The sequence below is a fragment of the Halyomorpha halys genome, unplaced genomic scaffold (assembly GCF_000696795.3).
Source record: "Halyomorpha halys isolate HHAL.00 unplaced genomic scaffold, Hhal_1.1 Scaffold629.1, whole genome shotgun sequence".
NCBI lineage: Eukaryota > Metazoa > Arthropoda > Insecta > Hemiptera > Pentatomidae > Halyomorpha > Halyomorpha halys.
Genome location: NW_027111602.1, coordinates 1156262 through 1167257, shown reverse-complemented (window position 1 = coordinate 1167257; position 10996 = coordinate 1156262). Strand labels below are relative to the sequence as shown.

Genomic DNA, 10996 nt, shown 5'->3' with positions numbered 1-10996 from the left:
AAATACTTTCACAAATGACTTATCCTTAACCTTGAAACATTGGTAATTATGTAGCCAACAGAAGTATACAGAAAAAGAAACTATCAAAAAAGGAATTTTGAGGTAATTTTAGTGACACTTATTATATTATAAAATAATATTTATAGGTGTTGACAACCATAAGGTTCCACGCTTGTAAACGAGAACTTTTTAGTTTGTTGTTGATTAATTTTACAGTTTTTCTGTCTCCATAATGTTTCTTATCAAGTTCGCAACTTATTATTTAAAACTTCTTCTATCATTGCGGGCAACTTCTCAATACCAACTTCTACAACAGGTGGCTTCTACAACCTATTTTATCGATAATATTAGGAAGAACATCTCTATATTTTTTTCTGTTTATCACGTTGGCAAGATGTTTACAAATAATCAATTTCTGTTTGTTTATTTGGTAAGATCTCTATTAATAAACAGGAATTTGACGCTCGTCCATTGTCGGCTACGTTCGTGTCCAGTCGGTCGCAGCTGATGTAAACTAAACAAGGCCGACTAGGCTCCAGTAGCTGCCGTACGCTCGTCGTGTTGAGTGCGTCATAGTTCTCAGGGCCTATAGCGCCGTCTCGTTTAAGTTAGTGTGTTATCGAATCGTTTCTTCTACCACTGAGTCATTAGGTGCATAGAACTGGTAAGTTATAAAATTAAATATAATTTTTTTTTTTGTGTTTGTATAGTTTAAAATTTTCAAACAAAAAAAAATATGCAAGTTGTGCGACTGGGTTTAATTATTTGTGAATGGAAAATTTTTAATTGAAAAAACTTTTTTTTAAACAGTTTATTAAAATAATTAAATGGTTAAATGAAAAAAAAGTAAATGTTTGATGTATTTTGTACAGTAGGTTTAGTAATATTATATGATAACTATTATTACCGATTATCACATATTGTATTTAGTCTTATCGAAAAATGATTTACGAGATTCTAAATTGACGAATTTGTCAATCTACAAGTAATCGAAATAATCTGAGTGCACTAAATAGTCTTTTTCATATCTATCTAGAATCGTTAGTATTATTGGTGTATATTGTACTCTATAAACTATTTAAGCAAAGTGTATGTATGTGAATATATTATTTTATATTTATCAAAATCATGGCCCCTTTGTCATAGCTTTTACATAAATAGCTTATATATTACAATCTGTATCATCAGCACTGGTATGGTTATAATTGGGAAGCTTAAAGAGATAAGTGGCGTTTTGGAGGATCTAAGAAAGTTAATTTAATGCTAGAAGAAATTGCCTTAGGAGGAACCAAAGGAAGAAGTTAATTGAAAAGTGAAATCCACAGTCTATACATCAACGAATTATTGATAAAGTAACACAAAAACTGCTTGGAAGGTATTTTACAAAGCTAATCAAAACCCTACAAATTTGCTCTTTGTAATAACTATTTGTTTTTCCCAATGAATTAAGATTTTTTCAAGCAGGTACGATTTTAATGTTTATAATATTAAAAAGAAAAAATCTCCATGAATCCATAATAGAGGGAAATGTGTGAAGAGTGAATGTATATAAAGATGGGCCAGTGTGCTTGAACCATCATCAGAACATGAATACCACTTCAAATTAAAAAAAAAAAAAATCAAATCCGTTTTGAGTTTGATTTTAAAATTTGTATTGATATCGATCTGAAGCTAAAACGATGTTTTTAGACCATGTCTTAATTAAACATAAAACAAACAAATCCCTGTAATATAATACAACATAGCTTTATTAGGCACGTAGGTTAACACTTCATTTACGAGAATCCTTGCTTGATTAGGTAGTGGTGCATAAAACAAACTAAGGTCAGGGATTTGTTTGTCGGTTTATAAATCGAAAGTTGATCAGTGGTCGATGTAAAGCAAAGTAATCTTAACTGTCCTTCCGTTCAATATTGTTCATTCCATAATTAATTATTTATGTATATATCTAACTCAATTCAAATGCCAATTATATTTATATTTCAACTCTCTAACGCAATTCGAAGGAGCTTATATATTACGCTATATTATAAATCAAATTATGATTTTAACTTAGATATAAAAAAATCTTTTTAATTAGATATAAAAGTTATTATTAATGTTAACCAATATTTAGGAAATAATATAATTTGAATATTTATGAAAGGTAAAACTTTATATTAATTTGATTTAAATTTAATATTTTTTCAATTTTATTTTTCGTATCATAAAGGTGTATAACTATGTGTCTTGTTAAGTATTTGTATGTCAACTAATAGTGTCTGCTGTAATCACATCTCGCACCTTAAAGGTATCAGGTTGTTGACATGGCATGACTAACATTCCACTCTTATCACTTAACATGCTTGATTTTGAATATTTATTCTATGTAGATTACGTGTTTGAATTCTGTAGTTTGTCATTATTGACATTTATCATTATAAGATCTTTCTTTGAGGGAAGTATGGTTGCCAAGAGTGTAAGGAATTAGTATCAAACCATTGGCTTGCGTGCTAAATTTAAATTTTAAATTTTTTATTTTTTTGAAAATGGTTCTGTTAAAATTTGGAACCATGGGTTGATAGATTTCTGTTTTGATCAACTAATGTTAGAATATATACCTGATCACAGTCGATAGATAAATTATATATTTGTAGCACAGTGCTGATTACATTGCCGAATGTAATTCGTTCGAGAAACAAGCACCTTATGAGTTACTCTTCATTGGTTCTTCATGGGCTGTTTTATCTATTAATAAATCAATAAATGTAATGATATTCTGAAGGCATAAGTCTTCTTATCTTTAATGCTACCTATTTTAATGCTTTGGTTTATTACTTAACTTATCTCATGATAACCAATTTATGATCTTTTGTTTCGCTTATTTATTACTGAGCAGAATCATCCCATAATAAAGCGTTTTAGTAATTTTAGTACAAAAGAAAAATTAATAACCTTTTTTACCTTTTGGGAGTGAGTCACTACTAATAATTATATTGTTTTTATTAAATTTTTTATCATTTAGTAACTTACTATGGATCACCAAGGGTACAAACCCACAAATTTTCTTTTTCGAACCCTCAGTTCAGGTTATACAATCAAGCAAATCTATTTTAAAAGTTTTTATTTCTTTTTCAATTAAAAGTTTTATTACTAGATTGTTCAGAGATGAAATGATTTCTCAAAAAAAAACAACAGTTAAATAACATGTGACATCATCACATGTTATGATTTAACTTTTTTCTTTTTTTTTTTTTAATACTTTACCTCGTGATAATGTGGGTTGTATTGAATTATGTATAGGATCTTTATAACATATTACAAATATTAATCAAAACAGTTAAATAATTTTGGATTTATTTTAGTAAATAAAATACCTGAAATGATATTCTGCGACAGATTGATAGTATATGAAGGAAACTTCAACTGCATAAAATTAGTTTCTGAAAAATCGTATCAGTTAATTGATTTTTTGACTAATCAGTTAATTATTCTAGTAGTTTTTTTATTAGATATTTTGAAATAAAAGGCGTCATCTTTGCTCGTTTTACTCTAGCTCCTCTATTCCACTGATCTTTAAATCATAAAAACAAGTACATTTTTAAAAGTAATAAAAGAGCAGAAAAAAATAATATGAATATTATCCTAGTTTATGGAAATTTCCTTTCTATTGAGTAACTAACGCTAATTATTAATATTTTTTTATTTAGAGATTGATTTGCGTAATTTTATCCAGTGAGCATCATGCGTACAAAATTATTTAATGCTTGAGTATTAGTTTCGCTTATTCTCATGAATTGAAAGTTAATAAGAAAATTATCTAAGTCTAAAATGGCCTTTTGTATATCAAAGCGTCCAATAGTTTAAAAATGGACGATCTTACTTGGCCTTAAACTTTATAAATGTTTACTTTCTACTTCTTATGTAATATACTTGTATCTTCTTGAGGACCGTTATGTAGTAGTAAAGTCCTATCACTTGCTGTCATAAAATATTGTACTATCTCATTTACAAAATAGGTCTTTTTATATCGGTTTCTAAAATTTATAAAATATATTTATGGTTTTCATAGATTTGTTTCTTTTATTTAATAGTTAGGATTTAATTAATTAAATAATGATCTAGCACATTGTTTTACATCGTATTAGAAGTTACAAGACTAAATTTATAAAATATTTTTTCCCTGTATCGGACGTCATTGGAGGAATAATACCCGTTTCAGACCCAAAAAATACAACCTGAGTGATGATTCTCTGCTACTCACGCTTTCTTTTGAACTTAGATTACAACGTTGCATGTAAATTTTCTAATTATTTGTAAAATAAATGTCTTGGGTATTTTAAGTTAGGGATTGAGCTTTTGCCAGGATAACGTCTGAATTTCCTGTAAACAAGTTAAACATTATTAATACAGCTATTAAAATATCCTTTAGGATTTAAGTACTGAAATTCCTGAAGAGTGTGTAAGGATTATTTTCAGGAAACGTATTCACAACAAATTTATGAAATATATATTAAATGACATAATATTTTTTTTATAAATTTACTTTTAATCATATATATTTTTATGAATAACGATGAATGAATGATTTTCAATATTTGATTTTATGAGAATACTCATTATTATAAAAAATGATGAATACAAAAAAAATTTAACTGCCATAGGAATAGGAAGTAGTAAGAAACGGAATTATATTCATTATTATTATTTTATTTATTATATTTACTTGAGCCATTTTTAGAAGTATTAACAAATGAATTATATTTTATCATTCAAGGTTTATTAGATTTATAGTAATATATTTTAATTTGGATTCTAACAATTCCGTATTTAAGAATGGTGACTTACGAGTATAATTAATACTTCTATTTTAAGAGTTGATATTAAGCATTTTTACAAATTCTTGATCGAACTCATTTATTGTTAAAGCTTCTGTTGAAATTTAATGATCCTTTTCAGTAAGACATTATACTTGGTCAGATTTTGAAAGTGTGTATAACAGATCATTTAGATTTTTTTTTTTTACCTCCTTGATTCGAAACCCATAATAAATGAAAACAGTACAGCCTTTTTAATTTACCTTTTAAAAGTTCGTTTCTGGGAGCCCATTACTAGGAAGGCCTATCGACAACGTTAGGCAAGATTTTGCTTCAACTCAAGGTCCATGACATACTCCTGTTTTGTCAACAAGTTTCTTGGAAGTTATTTAAACTCCAACTATTTCACAAATGCTGGCGTAGTATTAGTCATCAATGATACGTCGAATGTTGAGTAATACGTCATGTAATGTAATACACACGTGTGTAAATATAAAATAATTAATCAGTAATTTTTAAAGGCTCAGGTTTTATTTTTTTATTACGTACCTGTCGCTCTCTTTTGAAAAGAAGAGAATCAATGGAGATATAATTTTGGTTTTTCAACTTAACAAGGGTTATTGGTTTTTTGTTTAATTTTTAATATTGTTGTTATAATTAAAAAAAGAGCAGAAACTCCGATTGGGAACATGGTTGAAAAATACCAAAGCCTCATGTATCTCAAATACTTGTTGTTAACCAATCAGTGAACGTTTCACCAATTCATGCAACATACAGAACAGTAACAACAAAATAACAGCTCCGGTGATTTTTGGTTAACTGGTATTTTGATTTAGAATTTTCTTATTATATTATTAATATACAATTACACTCACGTGATTTAGGGTCAGAAAAATTAATTTTGAAAAATGACATTTTATATATTAGTTATTGTCATCGATGCCCTTGTTCATCTGATTTGGTTTACTACTTCAAATTTTAAAGTAATTCGTATCTTCCATGTAGGAAATTATTGAAAAGTCCAATGCGATTTATTACGAAAAAAATCGAGTACATCAAAATTGGTTTTGGAAAATTCTTTTGGATTTTGTTTATGGATGTAGACGCAGTGAACAATTTGGTGTTAATATACATGTTTGTGGGATTTTTTCTATTACAAAAAAAAAAATGATTTTTTTTCACAAAAATCAGATTAAAATTGGAAAAATGAGAATTTCTCAATGTGTATTCGTTGATTTATATTAATGAAACAAAAATATCAACCTAATTCTATATAATTTATATATATATATAAAAAAAATTGTGAACGTAAAATGGAACAATATTTTTGGTTTCGAGATCTATTTTCTATTTGACAGCCAAATAAAATATTATGTTCAATGGTGTAATATCAAGCTAAATACTATGCGAATAATATTCAATCTGGTTTTAATATCTTATCATTGAACAGCAGATGATAATTGAAAATAAATATGAAACACTATATTTTTAAAAAAATATGGTAAGAAACACAAACACCAATAATAATAAAAATGTACTTGTATTTAATTTCATAATTATGTAATTCTGAACGGTTATAAAAATTGAAGATTCTCTTCTCTTTCTTTTTAGGTTTTTGGAAAGGTTCCTTTTAAAAGGAAATTTTGTATTCTGAAATTTAATATATCTTTCTTTTTTTAGAATAAAAAGCTTCTTTTTTTTACCTTCTGTGACATATGCTAGTGCTAGTTAGTTTGGTTGCAGGTTATGACGTTTTTTAGTTACCCCTGTAATGTATGAAAAAATATTTGTTAGAAGCTTTTTATCAGTATCCTTCAATAAAAATATGCTACGAATGGAATGAATATGAGTTAAAAAATTGACCGTGATGGCTGATTAATTTAACGGTTCTGAAGTGTGGTGAACTCTTTGTTCCAATTTCTGACCTCTTTGTGAGTAAGATCAATCAAGTGAGGTTGAAGAGTGATACTGACCACGATCTTCAATTTTTTCTGACACCAATTGAAGAATCCTTGACCTTGATATATATTTTATGTCTTCTATTATCTGTTTCAAAATCCCTGAGAAAATATCGCCGAAAGATTGAATAAAATTACCCAACTTTCGTATTTTGTTTTTATGAGTCAATTTTATTTTCATATAATTTAAATATATTATGCGTTATTTTATAAAATCTTGTTGATTATAAAATCCAAAAATTAATTAATCGAAACCCCGTTTACGTTCCAGATACCAACAATCAATAGTTCCAATTCTTATCTAACAGGTGGTATCACTGTTGTGACAGGAAATTCCTGGTTGAGTGTCAAAAAATAAATATAAAGATAATATCGATATTTTGACCGCACCCCTCAACCATCCTCTTCTCATATATAAAGATAAAATAAATAGAGCTCCAAGGAAACCTGCTAACAATAAAAGATTGAGAACAACATAAAATTACCAGCTTTGTTATATTTTTTGGGATTATTTTTTAATTTTAAAAAATCTATGGAAATGGAGGTATACCTTTTTCCCCCCAAATGTCTTTTATTACAATCCAAATCAAGAGAAAATAAACGAGGGAAAATTAATTTCGTTTTTTTTCTTTGATTACGAAAAAGAGGATTAATAGTTCCTAATTTTACGTTGTTTTTTTTTAAACCCACCCGTTTAAACAGAGATACAGCGAAGTGAACAATTTAATATGAAACTTGGATCTTCTTGGACTGAACCAACTGTAAAGAAACCACAAGACATTCTTGAAAGTCATGTCCTTACAATATTGCATGTAAAAACTGAATATCTATAAATAATGCTAGAAATGCCTAACCGTATAAATTTATTCATATTTTATTTTTTATCCATTTTCACAAACAATGAAGCGTAAATAATAATTCATATTCGCTTTGGGCTAAACAATCTTAAACAAATAAAATGATGGTCCAATTTGTTAGTAACTGACAGGCAGATGTAGAGTCTATAGGAAAATAGGAATAATGAATAATAAGTAATATATATAAATAATATACTCTGTTAAATATTGTAGTTAAAACAATATTATTTTTAAGACTATTGATAATATAATAATATTTTATAATCAGGATCAATCTCTAAAATGAGAAGAATAAAAGACATCAAATAATTAAAGTAAATATATTAAAAATTTACAAGGAATTGCTTTTTCTCAATTTATGTAGTGATTGTTATCAATATACAATATTTTAATTTAATAAGGATTGTATATAATATTTTAATTTAATTATGAATAATTTAAATCTAACCGTGTAATTTTATATTACCGTTTAATATTAATCTAAAGTTTGATAATATTTAACTATTTCTAATGTAGTCATTTCCAGGTGGCCTGGATAATTGAAATTTTATTCGAAACGTCGTACATAAAATAAATAGAATAAGAATTATTAAGGGGCTTTCCTTGAATATAAATAAATAATAAAATTGTACAAACTTCTTAGCCAGAGGTTAAATAATTAATTTTATATTTACTGGTTTTTCAAATTATTAATATATTATATAATATATAATTAATTATTAGTATTAATCTCTTAGTTATATGTGACGCTAAGAACACTGAAAATCTAATGTTCATCATATCTACAAATATTAATTGATAAAACAATGTGATAATAGATGAATTCTGCTAATATTAAGAGCTAAAATAATTTTAGAATTTCATATTTTACGTAGAATGGATATGGAATTTCATATATATACTAGTGACGTGGGACGTCATAATGGGAGAACGTATCAAAAAAGTTGGCATATTTGAGTTTGAGAGCCAGCTTCAGATTGCGAAGACATTTTACTCGGATATTTACTAATATTTAACGCCAGTTCTTTTTGAAGTTAAGGAATTGGAATTTGATAAATACAATATTGTACAAAAGAAATCTAGTACCGTCTGTGCCAACCTCTGCAATGGATAAATAAAGTTCAAATACATAAGAATTGGTTATGCCAAATATCATACTTCACATTGTTAAGAAAAGTAAAATATTTTTGTATAAAAGGAAATCCGGTTGAAATTGATTTAAAAAAAATTAATTTTGTCTCCTCCCCAACAATCAGTGACCAGTTTGTCAACTTTTTTTTTTATTTCGTTCAGCCTGCTGGGAAAAAACAAAGAAAAAATATATCCTAAGGATTGTATATAATGATATTTCCATTTCTGTTATGTTTGGTTTTTTTGTTATTGTTGGTTTACTATGCTTATTGTAGTTTGGAATTGTATAGTGGGACAATAACCTCTTCAGTTAATTACCACTAAATACATAGTTCTTTTACAAGTTCATTTTTCAGAAGAAAAGAACGAACAAAAACTCTATTTTTATGATTTTGTGTAGATAGTTAATATTTAGTGCTTTGTTCTGGGACGAGATGATAGTCCATTTTCTACATGGTTAATATAATCAAATCCACCCTACCAACAAATTATTGTAGCAAGGTCCCAATTGTTGAACGCTGATAAATTCCAGGAGATTATGGTTGAGAATAAAGTACTTAAGATTATTTTACTTGTTCCAACGTTTCGGACTGTGTTATAGAGCTGTTAGGTAAATAGTTAAGATAGATAGGGCTGTGAATAAAAAAAATAAATAAACAGTATTATCAAAGAATATTAATGTAACAAATAAATTTTATAAATGTTGTTTTGTTTTTTTCGAAAATGGTTCATTATGTGATCTTTATTTTTTCTGTTCTATTATTTTATTAGAATAAGACTAACAATGTAGGCCGAAACGTCGTTACACATAGAAAAGTAAAAAAATATGGTATTTATTCTGACCCTATCCACAACCCTCACATTCTTGTTGTTTTACGAAATAATTATAAGGGTTTGTTTTCGGTTTGGGTAGGATGGGTCATATGAATATAATTATTCAGTGAGGACCGTTAACTGGTTTGTTTTAATTCGCGAAAATGTCCTCTGGAAAGTTGCCATTTCACAGAGATTCCCACAAAAGAAAGCCGTAACCAGATTACATGCAACTATAATAACATACGGCTTTGTGATTACACGCTGGTCAATTGTGGTATCGTGTCAACAATTACAGTTCCCAGGCTGATGGGTGCTTCCTTCGCTAATCCCCGGGTTCTATGAACTTCTTCCGCTGACTCGACGGAACCTGGCAACCCGTCCGCCTGTCTCGGATCGTCAACGCTTGGGATCCTTGCAGTGTATTCTGTGAAATAGTGGACCTCTGCTGCGTCACCACTTCCGTTCTAGACTAATGAATGAAATTTCTCTGAAAAGAGCTCCGCTGACTGGGTTATATTCGGCCATGAGCAGACCAACCTTTTCTTCTGGGAATTTCCATGATTATATGAATACCGTTTTACCTTACCGCATGTTTTAAATAACCCCATTAACCCTAAATGTCTTATTTTGTTTTAACTGTACAAACTACTTCATTAGGTTTCTTTCTTTCGTGTTTATTGTAACTTTCAGGTGCATTTCCTATGCGTTCATTCAATTTTTTGAAACAGATCATTGTGGTATGAAGGTGTCTTGTGGAAAATGAGTATGGAGCAAAGCCGCACACTAGTTTACATGTATGTTTATGGAGTATTTTGGGTTGAAAAATTAGCTTATAGCCCTAGTTGGCCGTATTGGGTGCAGACAGGTCTTCACTCATCTCGAATTTTAGCTCTATTAATTCCTTTGACTGATAAATTATGATGAATCTAGAATGAATTGAGAAATTCAGTTGCTTAAAGCCAGATTGAGCGATTTATCACTGATGTTGATAAAAAATGATGTACTTAAATAAATATGTTTTGAAGAAATAATCCAAGATTTAATTGAAAAATCAAGAAAAGTAACTCTTGTTGGTATATTTTCAAATATATAATGTTAATTGTCAAATAATGATTTGAACTAGTTTATTTCTGTTATAAAAGAAAACGTTCTCCTAAAAGTAAATTCTAAGAAATATCTGCAGAGACCCCTTACAAGTATGCGTAGCTAAAATCATCTCTTTTTTTACAGATCATTTTCATTTTTGTACCTTTTCAATCGAACACAAAAAAAAAATTTAAAATAAAAGTCCTCAAATTTTGAGGTTTTACGTTTCAGGATAAGTAGAATCTACAAACACCATATATTTTATTATTTGTTATTTACTGATATTATAATGTAATTAATTATTGCGTGGAAAGTTATCTGTATGGAAGTTTTGATCTTACTTTATATTTGA

At 28.1% G+C, this 10996-nt stretch overlaps 1 protein-coding gene across 1 annotated transcript in view; it reads left to right on the top strand.

The window, feature by feature from the left end:
• Positions 1–534: 534 nt before the first annotated feature.
• The window catches only part of LOC106684932 (SH2 domain-containing protein 4B), a 183999-nt gene continuing 173537 nt past the window's right edge, over positions 535–10996 (top strand). The window contains exon 1 of the mRNA XM_067049675.1: positions 535–664. The gene's annotated coding sequence lies outside the window, so the exon portion shown is untranslated. The remainder of the gene's footprint in view (positions 665–10996) is intronic.